Source organism: Phyllobates terribilis, unplaced genomic scaffold, assembly GCF_046119375.1.
Source record: "Phyllobates terribilis strain yellow unplaced genomic scaffold, ASM4611937v1 Scaffold_10__3_contigs__length_209671492, whole genome shotgun sequence".
Lineage (NCBI taxonomy): Eukaryota > Metazoa > Chordata > Amphibia > Anura > Dendrobatidae > Phyllobates > Phyllobates terribilis.
This window is the reverse complement of record NW_027362770.1, coordinates 189,165,292-189,179,524: the sequence shown is the minus strand read 5'-3', so window position 1 is coordinate 189,179,524 and position 14,233 is coordinate 189,165,292.

The window sequence follows — 14,233 nt, the reverse complement described above, 5'->3', positions numbered from 1 at the left end:
CTGCTGTCACCATAGTTACCCAGTGCCCAGTCAGCGACATGTAACGCCCCTGTCCATGCCTACTCGTCCAAGTGTCTGTGGTGAAATGCACCCTGTCACACACAGAGTTTCTCAAAGAAGCGGTGATGTTGTGTGCGACATGCTGGTGGAGCGCAGGCACACCTTTCTTTGAGAAGTAGTGCCGACTGGGCATCTGGTACTGGGGCACTGCGACGGACATAAGGTCTCGAAAATCCTCTGTGTCCACCAGGCGGAAAGGCAGCATTTCTGTAGCCAAGAACTTGCAGATGGTGAAATTCAACCTCTTAGCTTTCTCATGGCTAGGAGGAAATGGTCTTTTACTTGTCCACATCTGAGGGACCGAGGGCTGGCTATTGTGCTTAGACGGGGTTGATAAGGGTGTCCCCGGCAAACTGCCGGTCTGTGAGGAAGATGCAGGCGGACATGTTAGGTTGCCTTGATCCAAAGGTGGTGCTATCGATGTCGGACAGCGCTCAACACCAGCTGGTGTTACCACCTCCAAAGAAAATGATGACCTGCCAATCACGCTGGCTGTTGCGGGTAAAGAGGTGGCAGGTCTGCGCCCAAAACAGGTGTGACTGCTGTCCCCCCAGTCACAGAGGATGAAGAGGCCGCTGATGCACAAGATATGGCAGACGGTGGTTGGCCCGGCCGGCTAGGCCGCATTGTAGCACACTGAGCTTCCCACTACAACTTATGCTTCATGTCCATGTGCCGGTTCATGCATGAAGTACTCAAACTATGTATTTTTTGGCCTCTACTTAGCTTTTGCTGACAAATGTTACAGATAACACGAGTTGGGTCATCTTTATCGATCTGAAAAAATGCCCAGGCTATGCAAGGCTTAGCACCCATGCGACCTGAAGAACCACCACGACTTGTGGTGAGAGGCAGAGTTGTGTTTGAGGATGCAGTTGTTGACGTGCTTCCAGTACTACGTCTCTGTCCAGGAAGGCGCAACCTGACCTCGTCGTCACTAGCATCTTCCTCCACCTCCTCTGCTGACCTCATCTCTTGGCTGACTGTGGGTTGACAGTAAGTGGGATCTCCAACCTCATCATCATCACCCTGTGCGTTATCACACCCGTCGTCCTCAGAGCCAACCTGTTCCTGCCCTGACAAAAAACTAAAGTTGTCGCTCCAATCAGGTATTTGAGTCTTATCATCGTCTTCCTCATTGTCTCCACCAACAGGAGTTACAGTTTGGGAATGAGGGTCTACATTATGGTCAGAACCTTCTGCGTCTGGTCCTGGATCCGACTCATAAAGATTCTGGGCATCAGTGCAGATCATTTCCTCGTCTGGATTCACAGAAGCGCTGGAGTCGACCTCTGATTCCCAGGCTATAGTATGAGTAAACAGCTCTGCAGACTCAACCATCTGTTCTACCTCATACTCAGACGGGCAGCTGGAGATTTGGGAGCTGTGAGGAAGCAAGTGCGATTGGGGTGACACCTTTGAGGACTGGAGTATTTGTGATGTTGAAGTTGATGTGGAGGAGAGCCCACTTAAAGGAGCACTTGATATCCGTTGAAGCACCTGCTGTTTTTGTGCCTCATCTGGAATTTGTAGCGATTGGCGTGGCCGTAAGAAAGGGATCTTATCACATTGTCCGCTAAAAGAAGTAGACATTTTAGTTTGGCTGGAAGATGGTCTTTCTTCTGCAGATGTTACTGTTGCTTTAACACCTACCCCACGGACACAACCTTTTTTCCCCTTCCCAACACGCCTATTCCCCTTTCCACCAGCAGCAGGCCTTTTTCCACTCATTTTGGTGGTTAACTAATTAACAACTCTGGAGTTGTTTGCACAAAAAAACAATGGATGGGAACCGAGCAGAGCTGAGTGGCCAAACTGTGGTATTAGGCCAAAACTATTGGCTGGGTTAGATGCAGAAAAAAATTATATTCAATTTGCAACCTGATGGAGGTCAGTATAGATGGACTAATAGAACAAGTCCCACACACAGCTAGAAGCCCAAATATTTTTTCAGAGCTAGATGCAGAAAAAAATATATTCAGTTTGCAACCTGATGGAGGTCTGTATACATGGATTAATAGAACAAGTCCCACACACAGCTAGAGGCCCAATATTTTTTCAGAGGTAGATGCAGAAAAAAATATATTCAGTTTGCAACCTGATGGAGGTCATTATAGATGGACTAATACAACAAGTCCCACACACAGCTAGAAGCCCAATATTTTTTCAGAGGTAGATGCAGAAAAAAATATATTCAGTTTGCAACCTGATGGCGGTCTGTATAGATGGATTAATAGAACAAGTCCCACACACAGCTAGAAGCCCAATATTTTTTCAGAGGTAGATGCAGAAAAAAATATATTCAGTTTGCAACCTGATGGAGGTCAGTATAGATGGACTAATACAACAAGTCCCACACACAGCTAGAAGCCCAATATTTTTTCAGAGGTAGATGCAGAAAAAAATATATTCAGTTTGCAACCTGATGGAGGTCTGTATAGATGGATTAATAGAACAAGTCCCACACACAGCTAGAAGCCCAATATTTTTTCAGAGGTAGATGCAGAAAAAAATATATTCAGTTTGCAACCTGATGGAGGTCAGTATAGATGGACTAATAGAACAAGTCCCACACACAGCTAGAAGGCCAATATTTTTTCAGAGGTAGATGCAGAAAAAAATATATTCAGTTTGCAACCTGATGGAGGTCTGTATAGATGGACTAATACAACAAGTCCCACACACAGCTAGAAGCCCAATATTTTTTCAGAGGTAGATGCAGAAAAAAATATATTCAGTTTGCAACCTGATGGAGGTCAGTATAGATGGACTAATACAACAAGTCCCACACACAGCTAGAAGCCCAATATTTTTTCAGAGCTAGATGCAGAAAAAAATATATTCAGTTTGCAACCTGATGGAGGTCAGTATAGATGGACTAATACAACAAGTCCCACACACAGCTAGAAGCCCAATATTTTTTCAGAGGTAGATGCAGAAAAAAATATATTCAGTTTGCAACCTGATGGAGGTCAGTATAGATGGACTAATACAACAAGTCCCACACACAGCTAGAAGCCCAATATTTTTTCAGAGGTAGATGCAGAAAAAAATATATTCAGTTTGCAACCTGATGGCGGTCTGTATAGATGGATTAATAGAACAAGTCCCACACACAGCTAGAAGCCCAATATTTTTTCAGAGGTAGATGCAGAAAAAAATATATTCAGTTTGCAACCTGATGGAGGTCAGTATAGATGGACTAATACAACAAGTCCCACACACAGCTAGAAGCCCAATATTTTTTCAGAGGTAGATGCAGAAAAAAATATATTCAGTTTGCAACCTGATGGAGGTCTGTATAGATGGATTAATAGAACAAGTCCCACACACAGCTAGAAGCCCAATATTTTTTCAGAGGTAGATGCAGAAAAAAATATATTCAGTTTGCAACCTGATGGAGGTCAGTATAGATGGACTAATAGAACAAGTCCCACACACAGCTAGAAGGCCAATATTTTTTCAGAGGTAGATGCAGAAAAAAATATATTCAGTTTGCAACCTGATGGAGGTCTGTATAGATGGACTAATACAACAAGTCCCACACACAGCTAGAAGCCCAATATTTTTTCAGAGGTAGATGCAGAAAAAAATATATTCAGTTTGCAACCTGATGGAGGTCAGTATAGATGGACTAATACAACAAGTCCCACACACAGCTAGAAGCCCAATATTTTTTCAGAGCTAGATGCAGAAAAAAATATATTCAGTTTGCAACCTGATGGAGGTCAGTATAGATGGACTAATACAACAAGTCCCACAAACAGCTAGAAGCCCAATATTTTTTCAGAGGTAGATGCAGAAAAAAATATATTCAGTTTGCAACCTGATGGAGGTCAGTATAGATGGACTAATACAACAAGTCCCACACACAGCTAGAAGCCCAATATTTTTTCAGAGGTAGATGCAGAAAAAAATATATTCAGTTTGCAACCTGATGGAGGTCAGTATAGATGGACTAATACAACAAGTCCCACAAACAGCTAGAAGCCCAATATTTTTTCAGAGGTAGATGCAGAAAAAAATATATTCAGTTTGCAACCTGATGGAGGTCAGTATAGATGGACTAATACAACAAGTCCCACACACAGCTAGAAGCCCAATATTTTTTCAGAGGTAGATGCAGAAAAAAATATATTCAGTTTGCAACCTGATGGAGGTCAGTATAGATGGACTATTACAACAAGTCCCATACACAGCTAGAAGCCCAATATTTTTTCAGAGGTAGATGCAGAAAAAAATATATTCAGTTTGCAACCTGATGGAGGTCTGTATAGATGGATTAATAGAACAAGTCCCACACACAGCTAGAAGCCCAATATTTTTTCAGAGGTAGATGCAGAAAAAAATATATTCAGTTTGCAACCTGATGGAGGTCAGTATAGATGGACTAATACAACAAGTCCCACACACAACTAGAAGCCCAATATTTTTTCAGAGGTAGATGCAGAAAAAAATATATTCAGTTTGCAACCTGATGGAGGTCTGTATAGATGGATTAATAGAACAAGTCCCACACACAGCTAGAAGCCCAATATTTTTTCAGAGGTAGATGAAGAAAAAAATATATGCAGTTTGCAACCTGATGGAGGTCTGTATAGATGGACTAATACAACAAGTCCCACACACAGCTAGAAGCCCAATATTTTTTCAGAGCTAGATGCAGAAAAAAATATATTCAGTTTGCAACCTGATGGAGGTCTGTATAGATGGACTAATACAACAAGTCCCACACACAGCTAGAAGCCCAATATTTTTTCAGAGGTAGATGCAGAAAAAAATATATTCAGTTTGCAACCTGATGGAGGTCTGTATAGATGGATTAATAGAACAAGTTCCACACACAGCTAGAAGCCCAATATTTTTTCAGAGGTAGATGAAGAAAAAAATATATGCAGTTTGCAACCTGATGGAGGTCAGTATAGATGGACTAATACAACAAGTCCCACACACAGCTAGAAGCCCAATATTTTTTCAGAGCTAGATGCAGAAAAAAATTATATTCAATTTGCAACCTGATGGAGGTCAGTATAGATGGACTAATAGAATGATGCTATGCCCAAAAGATTTTACTTCACTAGGTGCAGTAAAAAAAATGGTATTCTATACACAGGTGGTATATCTTGCAACACAGATAGGCTACTCCACTGACTAACACACTCTGCAATAGGCCAAAAAGGATTAGCTTTGCTAGATTCAGCCAAATGCTGTGAAAAAAACTTGCACAGCACTGGCACAGACCTGCCTGGCAAAAACTGATAGGAACTGATGTAACCTAGTCCTGAAAAGGACTCCAATTACAATTAGTCTTTACTCCCACAATCTATCTATTTAAGAGCACAGACCTGCCTGATAAAAGTCGTAGGAAATGCTGTAACCTAGTCCTTAAAAGGACTGCAATCACAACTATTCCCTACTCCCAAGCTATCTGTAGATTTGTGCGAAAATTGGCTTGAAATTAACAAATTATAGCACACAGCAACAGCGGTGCCGTCTAACACGCAGCTGCAGCAGTGAGAAAATGGTGGCGACGGGGAAAATGGCCGGGTCTTATAGGGCAAGGACATGTGACATACACTGCCAATGGCACATGCCCTTGCTTGTGTGAAAAAAAGCACTTCGCTCCGTGTGTGCGCTGCTGATAGGCTGACAGATTGCACCTCCCCACTGTAAATGCGGGAAAGAGAAAAAAAAATGGAGATCTTCATTGTTCCTGCAGAGATCCATCCCCTGCCCCTCCCCCCACCCCGCTGTACACTCAAACTGCGTATTAACATTAATTTTCATCATTACTGAGAAAAAATCCAGTTATGATTTTGGTGCACGAACAGTTATCGAACATAACCTCGAACAGCCGAATTTTTCTCAAATTGTTCGTGTTCGCCGAACGGCTCGAACACCGCCCAAAACAGCTCGAATTTGAGATTGGCGAACAGTTCGAGTAGAACAACGCTCATCTCTACTAATAATGTCATCTATTATGCCATGTGTGATTGCCCTTTAATCTATATTGGACTTACATCTAGGGAACTGAGAATACGTGTGCGTGAGCATGTGCGCGACATTGGTGCGGCCAGGACGGCGACCAATGTCAACGAACTCAAAAGTATTCCCAGGCACTTCAGGGCTGTCCATAATTGCGACCCTCGCTGTTTCAAAGTGCGGGGGATAGACGTGATACATTTGGGTGCGCGGGGTGGCAATGTCAGAAAGGTTTTGGCGCAGGTTGAAGGTAAGTGGATAGTGACACTTGGGACATTGTCGCCCCGTGGACTAAATGAGTCCCTTTCCTTCTCCTCCTTCTTATGACATTAAGATATTTATAGCTGATCCTATATCATACAATGATCCCCTCCTCTCTACCCTCACTGTGCCCGAGGGACATATATGTTTAGTTTGGGGTTTATTTTTTGTTTTTAAATCATTCTTTATTGTTAATCTGTTTATATATACTTTTTCAGTTTTCTTTCAGATAATGTATAACTTCTTTCTTTGCACCTTATTGGATCAACCCTTATTTATTCAAAATGACTGTGTGATGCAGATGTCCCATATGAAATGAAGGAAGGGATGACAGAATGATGGGAAAAAGACAAAGAAAAGGACCACTGATGGATAAATTGTCATGGATATTGTGTTACATATGTATTTCCCTGTTAAACTCCTGTTCTGTTTTCTCTTTCTTTTTATTATGTAATTTGTAGGCGAGTACTGCTGCCCTGTGACGTGGTACACATGAGCTGGCCTTCCTGTTGCTGGGCGCGCCCCCAGCTGTCTGTATGACGTCCGCGCACGGTCGGGCACTTCCGCTTTTTGAGCGGCGTGCCCGCGCGTGCGCGGTGGTTCTTGACGGCCTGGGGGCGTTGCCTGACGCGGGACCTGGCAGGCGCATGCGTCATTTTGGCGTCGCTGGGACACCCGTGCACGCCCCCATCACACGTGCGACTGGTCACGTGAGCGCTCACGTGACCAGCGCGAACAGTTCAAAAAGGTCTCTCTTCCCCACTACTATCACCGCCCCTTGAGAAAGCGGCCCCAGCAGCCGCGAAACGCGCGTCGGGGGACGCACGTGGTTCCTTATCTGAATTGCCTACTGACTGCCTATCACCTTTGGTAAGACAACTATCTCCCTCATGTCTATTTAAGTGACACATCTCCCCTGGCACTTAGCCTAAGAGTACAGAAGAGGTCACTTCCCTCTCCTTTTTTCTGGGGGGGGGGGAGGGGAGGGAATATGTGGAGATGTTCTCCTATCTGCATAACTTTATACTAATACAAATATGCACGCTGCACCTTATTTGACAAGTCTGGTTTGGCTGCTTTTTAGCAGTGCACTATAGAGTGCGCCACCACATGGTTGGTTCAACAATAGCTTGTCAATCTTGACATCATGTTGTACCTTATTAAAATTTTAGGTCTATTACTTATATTTTTATAATCTTTATTCTATTGGTCAAGAATTTTGGGTGCAGCGTTTTTCCACTCTGATGGTAAAATTCATCTCCAACTGTAAAGTTATGTCTATTTGATTGAGTATCTAGTATTGAGGCAGGCCTGTTTGGCTAATTTGGATATTTCATTGTCCACCTTGCTCTTCACTTGCTTCTTATTTTGTTTTTGGATTATATATTTTTTTAATTAATTTTTCAATAAAATATGTATTTCTTTTTAAACCATGATGACTCTGTTTTCCTCTTGTTAAAAAAATGCACACAGACACAGTACGCAGACACACGCACACACATTACGCGGACATGCACACACATTACACAGACACGCACACACATTACACAGACACGCACGTACACAGTACGCAGACACGCACACACAGTACGCAGACATGCACTCAGACACAGTACACAAAGCAGTACTGCAAAGCAGTCATCAAAGCAAAAGGTGGCTACTTTGAAGAACCTAGAATATAAGACATATTTTCAGTTGTTTCACACTTTTTTGTTAAGTATATAATTCCACATGTGTTAATTCATAGTTTTGATGCCTTCAGTGTGAATGTACAATTTTCATAGTCATGAAAATACAGAAAAATCTTTAAATGAGAAGGTGTATCCAAACTTTTGGTCTGTACTGTATAAACCCTGCTTGATGGGAGACAGGTGTGTTCTGTGTGTTGGGCGTGAGGCCTGTTCCCCATGTGTGTGGAACACCGTTCGTGCGAGGCCTGGGGAGGCCTGGTGAAGCATGGTGGACTCCTGGAGGGTGAAGCCTGGATCGCTGATAGTGTGAAAGTGATGCCAGTAAGCCTTGGGGTGCCAGAGGCTGGAATGTAAACGTCCTGGAGGACAGAGCCTGGATCTGTGTGTGAGAGATGCCAGTGGTCTTGGACGGGATAAAATGGACTGCAGCAACTAAACCCGGCAAAGGTAATACACTTTGTTATATGGACACTTATGTAGACATTGCTATAGTATTACCTTGCTGAAGGCTGTAACTTGGGCCAATTGGGCCTGTCTGCTACTTGAGAGACTCCCGGATGTTAAGTGTGTAAACATGCCGGTGATAAACTAAGAAGGACTGTGTGATATGCGGTTTATGATAATATAATAAACTGCTGTACTGAGAAAATACCTGAAGGACATTGCACGTGTGCTTAATTTACCCAGTGCAGCGAGTATCCCCCAGGATGATGACTAGCGCTGCCTTACATATGGTTCGAGAATGCGGGCAACTGCAGCCCGGTTGCTAGGGGCAACTGCAGCCCGGTTGCTAGGTGCAACTGCAGTCCGGTTGCTAGGTGCAACTGCAGTCCGGTTGCTAGGGGCAACTGCAGTCTGGTTGCTTGAGGCAACTGCAGCCCGGTTGCTAGGGGCAACGGCACAGGGCGACGAGTGTGGATTAAAGCATCTGGCTGCAACTCGGTGGGGTTGCGAAGATTGTCATCGCACTCAAACCTGGTTTGCTGTGGCTCGGCGGGGCTCATGAAGTTTAAAGCATCTGGCTACAACTCGGCGGGGTTGCGAAGGTTGTCGTCGCACTCAAATCCGGTTTTGCTGTGGATCGGCGGGGCCACGAAAATTTTCGGGGAGAGCGGTGTAAAGTGTCTAGTGTGTACCGTGATGGCCATGAATGGTGCAGTATCTCCAGACGGAATGGAGAAGGAGTTAGATGACCGTGTGCAATCACTCGTCGGCATAATGGAGTTTCCTGAAGAAATGCAGGAGCAGATATTGATGGCTGTGAAGGGAGCAGCAGATGAGTCTGAAGCTGTTGAGCGACTGAAATGCCTGTTTGAGTCGCAGCAGCAGGCATTGGAGAAACAACAGAACTCGCAGCAGGCATTTGAGAAACAACAGCAGGTATGGGAGAAACGACAAGAGGTCGTGATCCAGGAAGGGCAGGAGCTGTTGGCCCGTTACAGAGTGGTGGCAGCGGACCATTCTGTGAACTCTCCGGGGGCACCATTGATGTCCCAGAGTGCCCGGGGAGGTGGTAAGAGCTGTTGTGAACTGAGTCCTAAGACTATTGTTGATTTTTCTTATATAAATTCCCCTGCCGGTGTGGTTGTTTAAAAGGGGGCGGAGTCTAAAAAAGGGGCGGTTGTTCAAAACAGCGTGGAGGATAGAAAATCAAAAAAAATTACTGGTGGTGGGTTGGTACCTCCTAAAAATGACAATGTGACCATTGATAACGGGGTAGCTCCAGTAGAAGGGGGTGACGTCAAAGTGGGAGGTGACCAGTTAGTCCACAACACCATGGGGAGTGACACAGACCCCGTAGCTGACAGTGACACTACGAAAGTAGAAGGAGAGGTCAGTCAGGAGGGGCTAGACGAGGTGAGAAAGTCCCCATCTCGTAGACGGCGCAAGGGCCACAAAAAGGTTGCTCCTGTAGACTTGGCTGAAAGTGAAAATAAGGAAAATGTAGTACTGTGTGCCTTTGTTTCAAGGGTGGATCCTCCTTCCGAGGCAGAAGAGGAGGTGACGTTGCCAGTAGCAACCTCCGGTACGGTACCGAGTCAGAAGGATCTGACAGCCCTGAAAGAGGAGACGGCCAGTCGTGACCAAGAGCTGGAGCCTATCGGCCAGCAGGGTCAGAGTGACGTGCAGCAACTATGTGGAAACCTGGAGATCGTGTCCTCAGACCAGCAGAACCTGGAGTCTGAAAGGCAGAAAATAAACCAGGTTGTGAGGAACTTGCAGCGTGAACTGGAGGAAAACAGCAAGGAAGTCAACAATTGGAAGGAAAGTTCCAGAGAAATAAAGAGGAGGTTTTTCAGTTGGGGCTTGACAAAGCGGAGTTTGAAGATGAGCTGTGCGAGTTGAAAGATAGGTTCTCCCTGGTACACGTAGAGCTGATACAAGTGAAGCAAAAGCTGGATGAGGGACTACACCAGAGGGATAGAGAGATGTCTGCCTTAAAAGAGGCGCTGCAGGTTGAAGTTTCCGGACGTGACCAAAACCTAAAACGACTGCACGAACAGTTCAACCGGGAGCTATGTGACTCCAAAAAGGAGTATGGTGAACTCATGAGGGAGCTGCAGCAATTCCAGGACCAAGTAAAGCCTCTAATGCAGGAGAAGGAGCGGCTGGAGGACTCTCTGTACCAGCGAGACCGGGAACTATCCACTATGAAAGAGGCAATAAAAGTTGAAGTGTCTGGTCACGACCGTGAGGCAGAAAAGAGGCATGAAAAGTTCAGTGAGGAACTGCAACAGATTAAGAGAGACTATGAGGATCTCCTCAGGGTTAAAGGAAAACTAGAGGATGATAAGGTGGATGCAGAGCACATGCGCCAAGTGGTTGAGACCACTCTGCAGGACACCAGTAATGAAAATGGTGATCTCCGCAGAAGGACCTTAGGTCTGGAAGCTCAGGTGAAGGAGCTGCAGACGTTCTGTGATAATCTCCAGAGGGCAGAGACGTGCCTTAAGGGAAGGCTCAGCAAGATAGAGGCTGAGCAGAAGCAGATGGAGGAGTCTATCGGAGAAGCCGCAGACCAGGGCCAGGAGTTGGCCGCTGGTGATGGGAGGTATGAAGCAGATACCTCCTCGAGTGATGTGAGCTCGGATGATTCGGTGGATGTAGGAGCCGAGATCAAGGAGCTCAAGGAGTCGCTACAAACCCATTGGAAGCAAGAGGAGCTTCAGAGACGGGCCGCTGAGAGGCGAGTGGCGGAGCTAGAGGAAGAAGTTTCCGGGCTCAAAAGTCGCCTGACAAAGTATCACTCAGTAAACGAGGCCTTCTTGGAGAAGGAAAAGGGCGAACACGTTGCACTCACTCCCTTATACCAAGAGAGGGTGGACCTGAGGAGAGCTAAGAGAGTGTTAACCACAGATAAATATGAGATGGAAGTGGTCAAGACGGAAATTCGTGAAGTTGCAGCTGTGAGTCAGCTCAGGGAAAGCATACAGGGTGAAGAAGCTGGAGGTCAGTTGTCCCTGAAACCTGAGCTGGTTGATCGTCTGGAAACCACTGGTGAGACCGAAACGTCTCGGTACAAGTGCCTCGTAGATGTACCCGAGGATTTGAGGGAAGAATGCACCAGTGAGTCCGTGCATGAGGAGTTTAAGAAGGCCATGGGAGACTGTAAGGTGTACTTGACCTCAGAAGCTAAACAGCTGGTGGTCCTGTCCACGACCGAAGTCACAGTGAAGAGGGTGGCTATCCTAAGTGACATGCACTGGCGATGTATTCGCACAAAGCGGTTTCTCCGGTTGAAGACGGAACAAGCCGTTAGACAACTGGACTTGATGAGGAAAGCTCACAGTATGCGTGAAGAGGTCATCCGGGTGCCTCATGTTCTGGTGAGAAAGCTCGTTGGGAGAAATGGTCGAGCCATGCAGATGATGGTCAAGAAGTCTGGTGTGGTGAAAGTAAGCAGTCCACGTGATCGTCAGGACTGGATACCAGACGAAGACGGCATGGTATCATTCTCCGCTGTAGGATCAGAAGAAAGCCGGGGATATATGCGCATGCTGTTGGAGTACCGAGTGACCTACCTGCGAGAGGTAGAACAGTTGAATCTCGCTAGACTGTGAGTGGATAGACAGCATCATCTGAGTAACAGAAGATGGCAGCCGTCTAGAAATTATGAGACCAGACAGAGAAAGGGCCCCTTAAATAACAGAACAGCTATAGCTGGAGTTAGGGACCTTTCAAGATGTCCTGAGAGTAGTGGGCGTGGGTTTAGAGGTAGTGAGACCTCCAGTAACTCAGGTTTGAGCAGCCCATACAAACGACCCAATAGAGGACGGGACAGTACGGAGTCGAACCGGACCTTAGATACCAGGGCATGTGAGTCACACCGCTGTACGACTGACCGCTGGGAGCGGGGGAGGTCTGACAAGATTATGACTGACCGCTGGGAGCGGGGGAGACCTGACAAGGTTACAATTGACCGCTGGGAGCGGGGGAGCTCTGACAAGGTTACGACCCGGAAAGGTGACCTGACGAAGTTAGTGACAGTGACAAATGGTAGGTCCCTAAGGAATGGGCTAATGTCGTTGACTAATGTTCCAGGGGCTAAGTAGCACAATTGTAAAGTACATGGTCTCTATGTGAACTGGGGGTTATAATGTCATTGTGTATATTATGTGTTCAACCCCACAAGTTTGAACAGAGCTGGGGGTTATAGTGATTGTGTATATTATGTGTTCAACCCCACAAGTTTGAACAGAGGGGGGGGATATGTAATGCAGCGACTTGCTGGCATTACGGTAATGGTCCAGGATGTGTTTTACCTGACCATGTACCTTCCCCCTCAGGTGACTGGTCACATGACTGTGACATAGCACAGGTCCTGCGCGCACAGAATGTCTGTCTGATCACATGACTGTGACATCAGCAAGATCCTGTCTGTGTGTGTGTGTGTGTGCACGGGATGGATATATAAACCCTGCTTGATGGGAGACAGGTGTGTTCGGTGTGTTGGGCGTGAGGCCTGTTCCCCGTGTGTGTGGAACACTGTTCGTGCGAGGCCTGGGGAGGCCTGGTGAAGCCTGGTGGACTCCTGGAGGGTGAAGCCTGGATCGCTGATAGTGTGAAAGTGATGCCAGTAAGCCTTGGGGTGCCAGAGGCTGGAATATAAACGTCCTGGAGGACAGAGCCTGGATCTGTGTGTGAGAGATGCCAGTGGTCTTGGACGGGATAAAATGGACTGCAGCAACTAAACCCGGCAAAGGTAATACACTTTGTTATATGGACACTTATATAGACATTGCTATAGTATTACCTTGCTGAAGGCTGCAACTTGGGCCAATTGGGCCTGTCTGCTACTTGAGAGACTCCCGGATGTTAAGTGTGTAAACATGCCGGTGATAAACTAAGAAGGACTGTGTGATATGCGGTTTATGATAATATAATAAACTGCTGTATTGAGAAAATACCGGAAGGACATTGCACGTGTGCTTAATTTACCCGATGCGGCGAGTATCCCCCAGTATGATGACTAGCGCTGCCTTACACACAGTACACAGACATGCACACACACACAGTACGCAGCCATGCACACACACAGTACACAGACATGCACACGCACACAGTTCGCAGACATGCACACACACAGTACACAGACATGCACACACACACAGTACGCAGACATGCACACACACACAGTACACAGACATGCACATACACACAGTACGTAGACATGCACACACACACAGTACGCAGACACGCACACACACAGTACGCAGACATGCACACACACAGTACGCAGACATGCACACACAGTATGCAAACATGCGCACACACAGTACGCAGACATGCACACACACACAGTACGCAGACACGCACACACACAGTACGCAGACACGCACACACACACAGTACGCCGACACGCACACACACAGTACGCAGACATGCACACACACAGTACGCAGACATGCACACACAGTATGCAGACATGCGCACACACAGTATGCAGACATGCACACACACGGTTCGCAGACATGCACACACAGTACACAGACACGCACACACACACATTACACAGCGCACACACACAGTACGCAGACACGCACACACACAGTACATAGACACGCACACACACACATTACACAGCGCACACACACAGTACGCAGACACGCACATACACAGTACGCAGACATGCACACAGACACAGTACGCAGACACAAACACACAGTGCGCAGACATGCGCACACACAGTATGCAGACATGCACACACACGGTTCGCAGACATGCACACACAGTACACA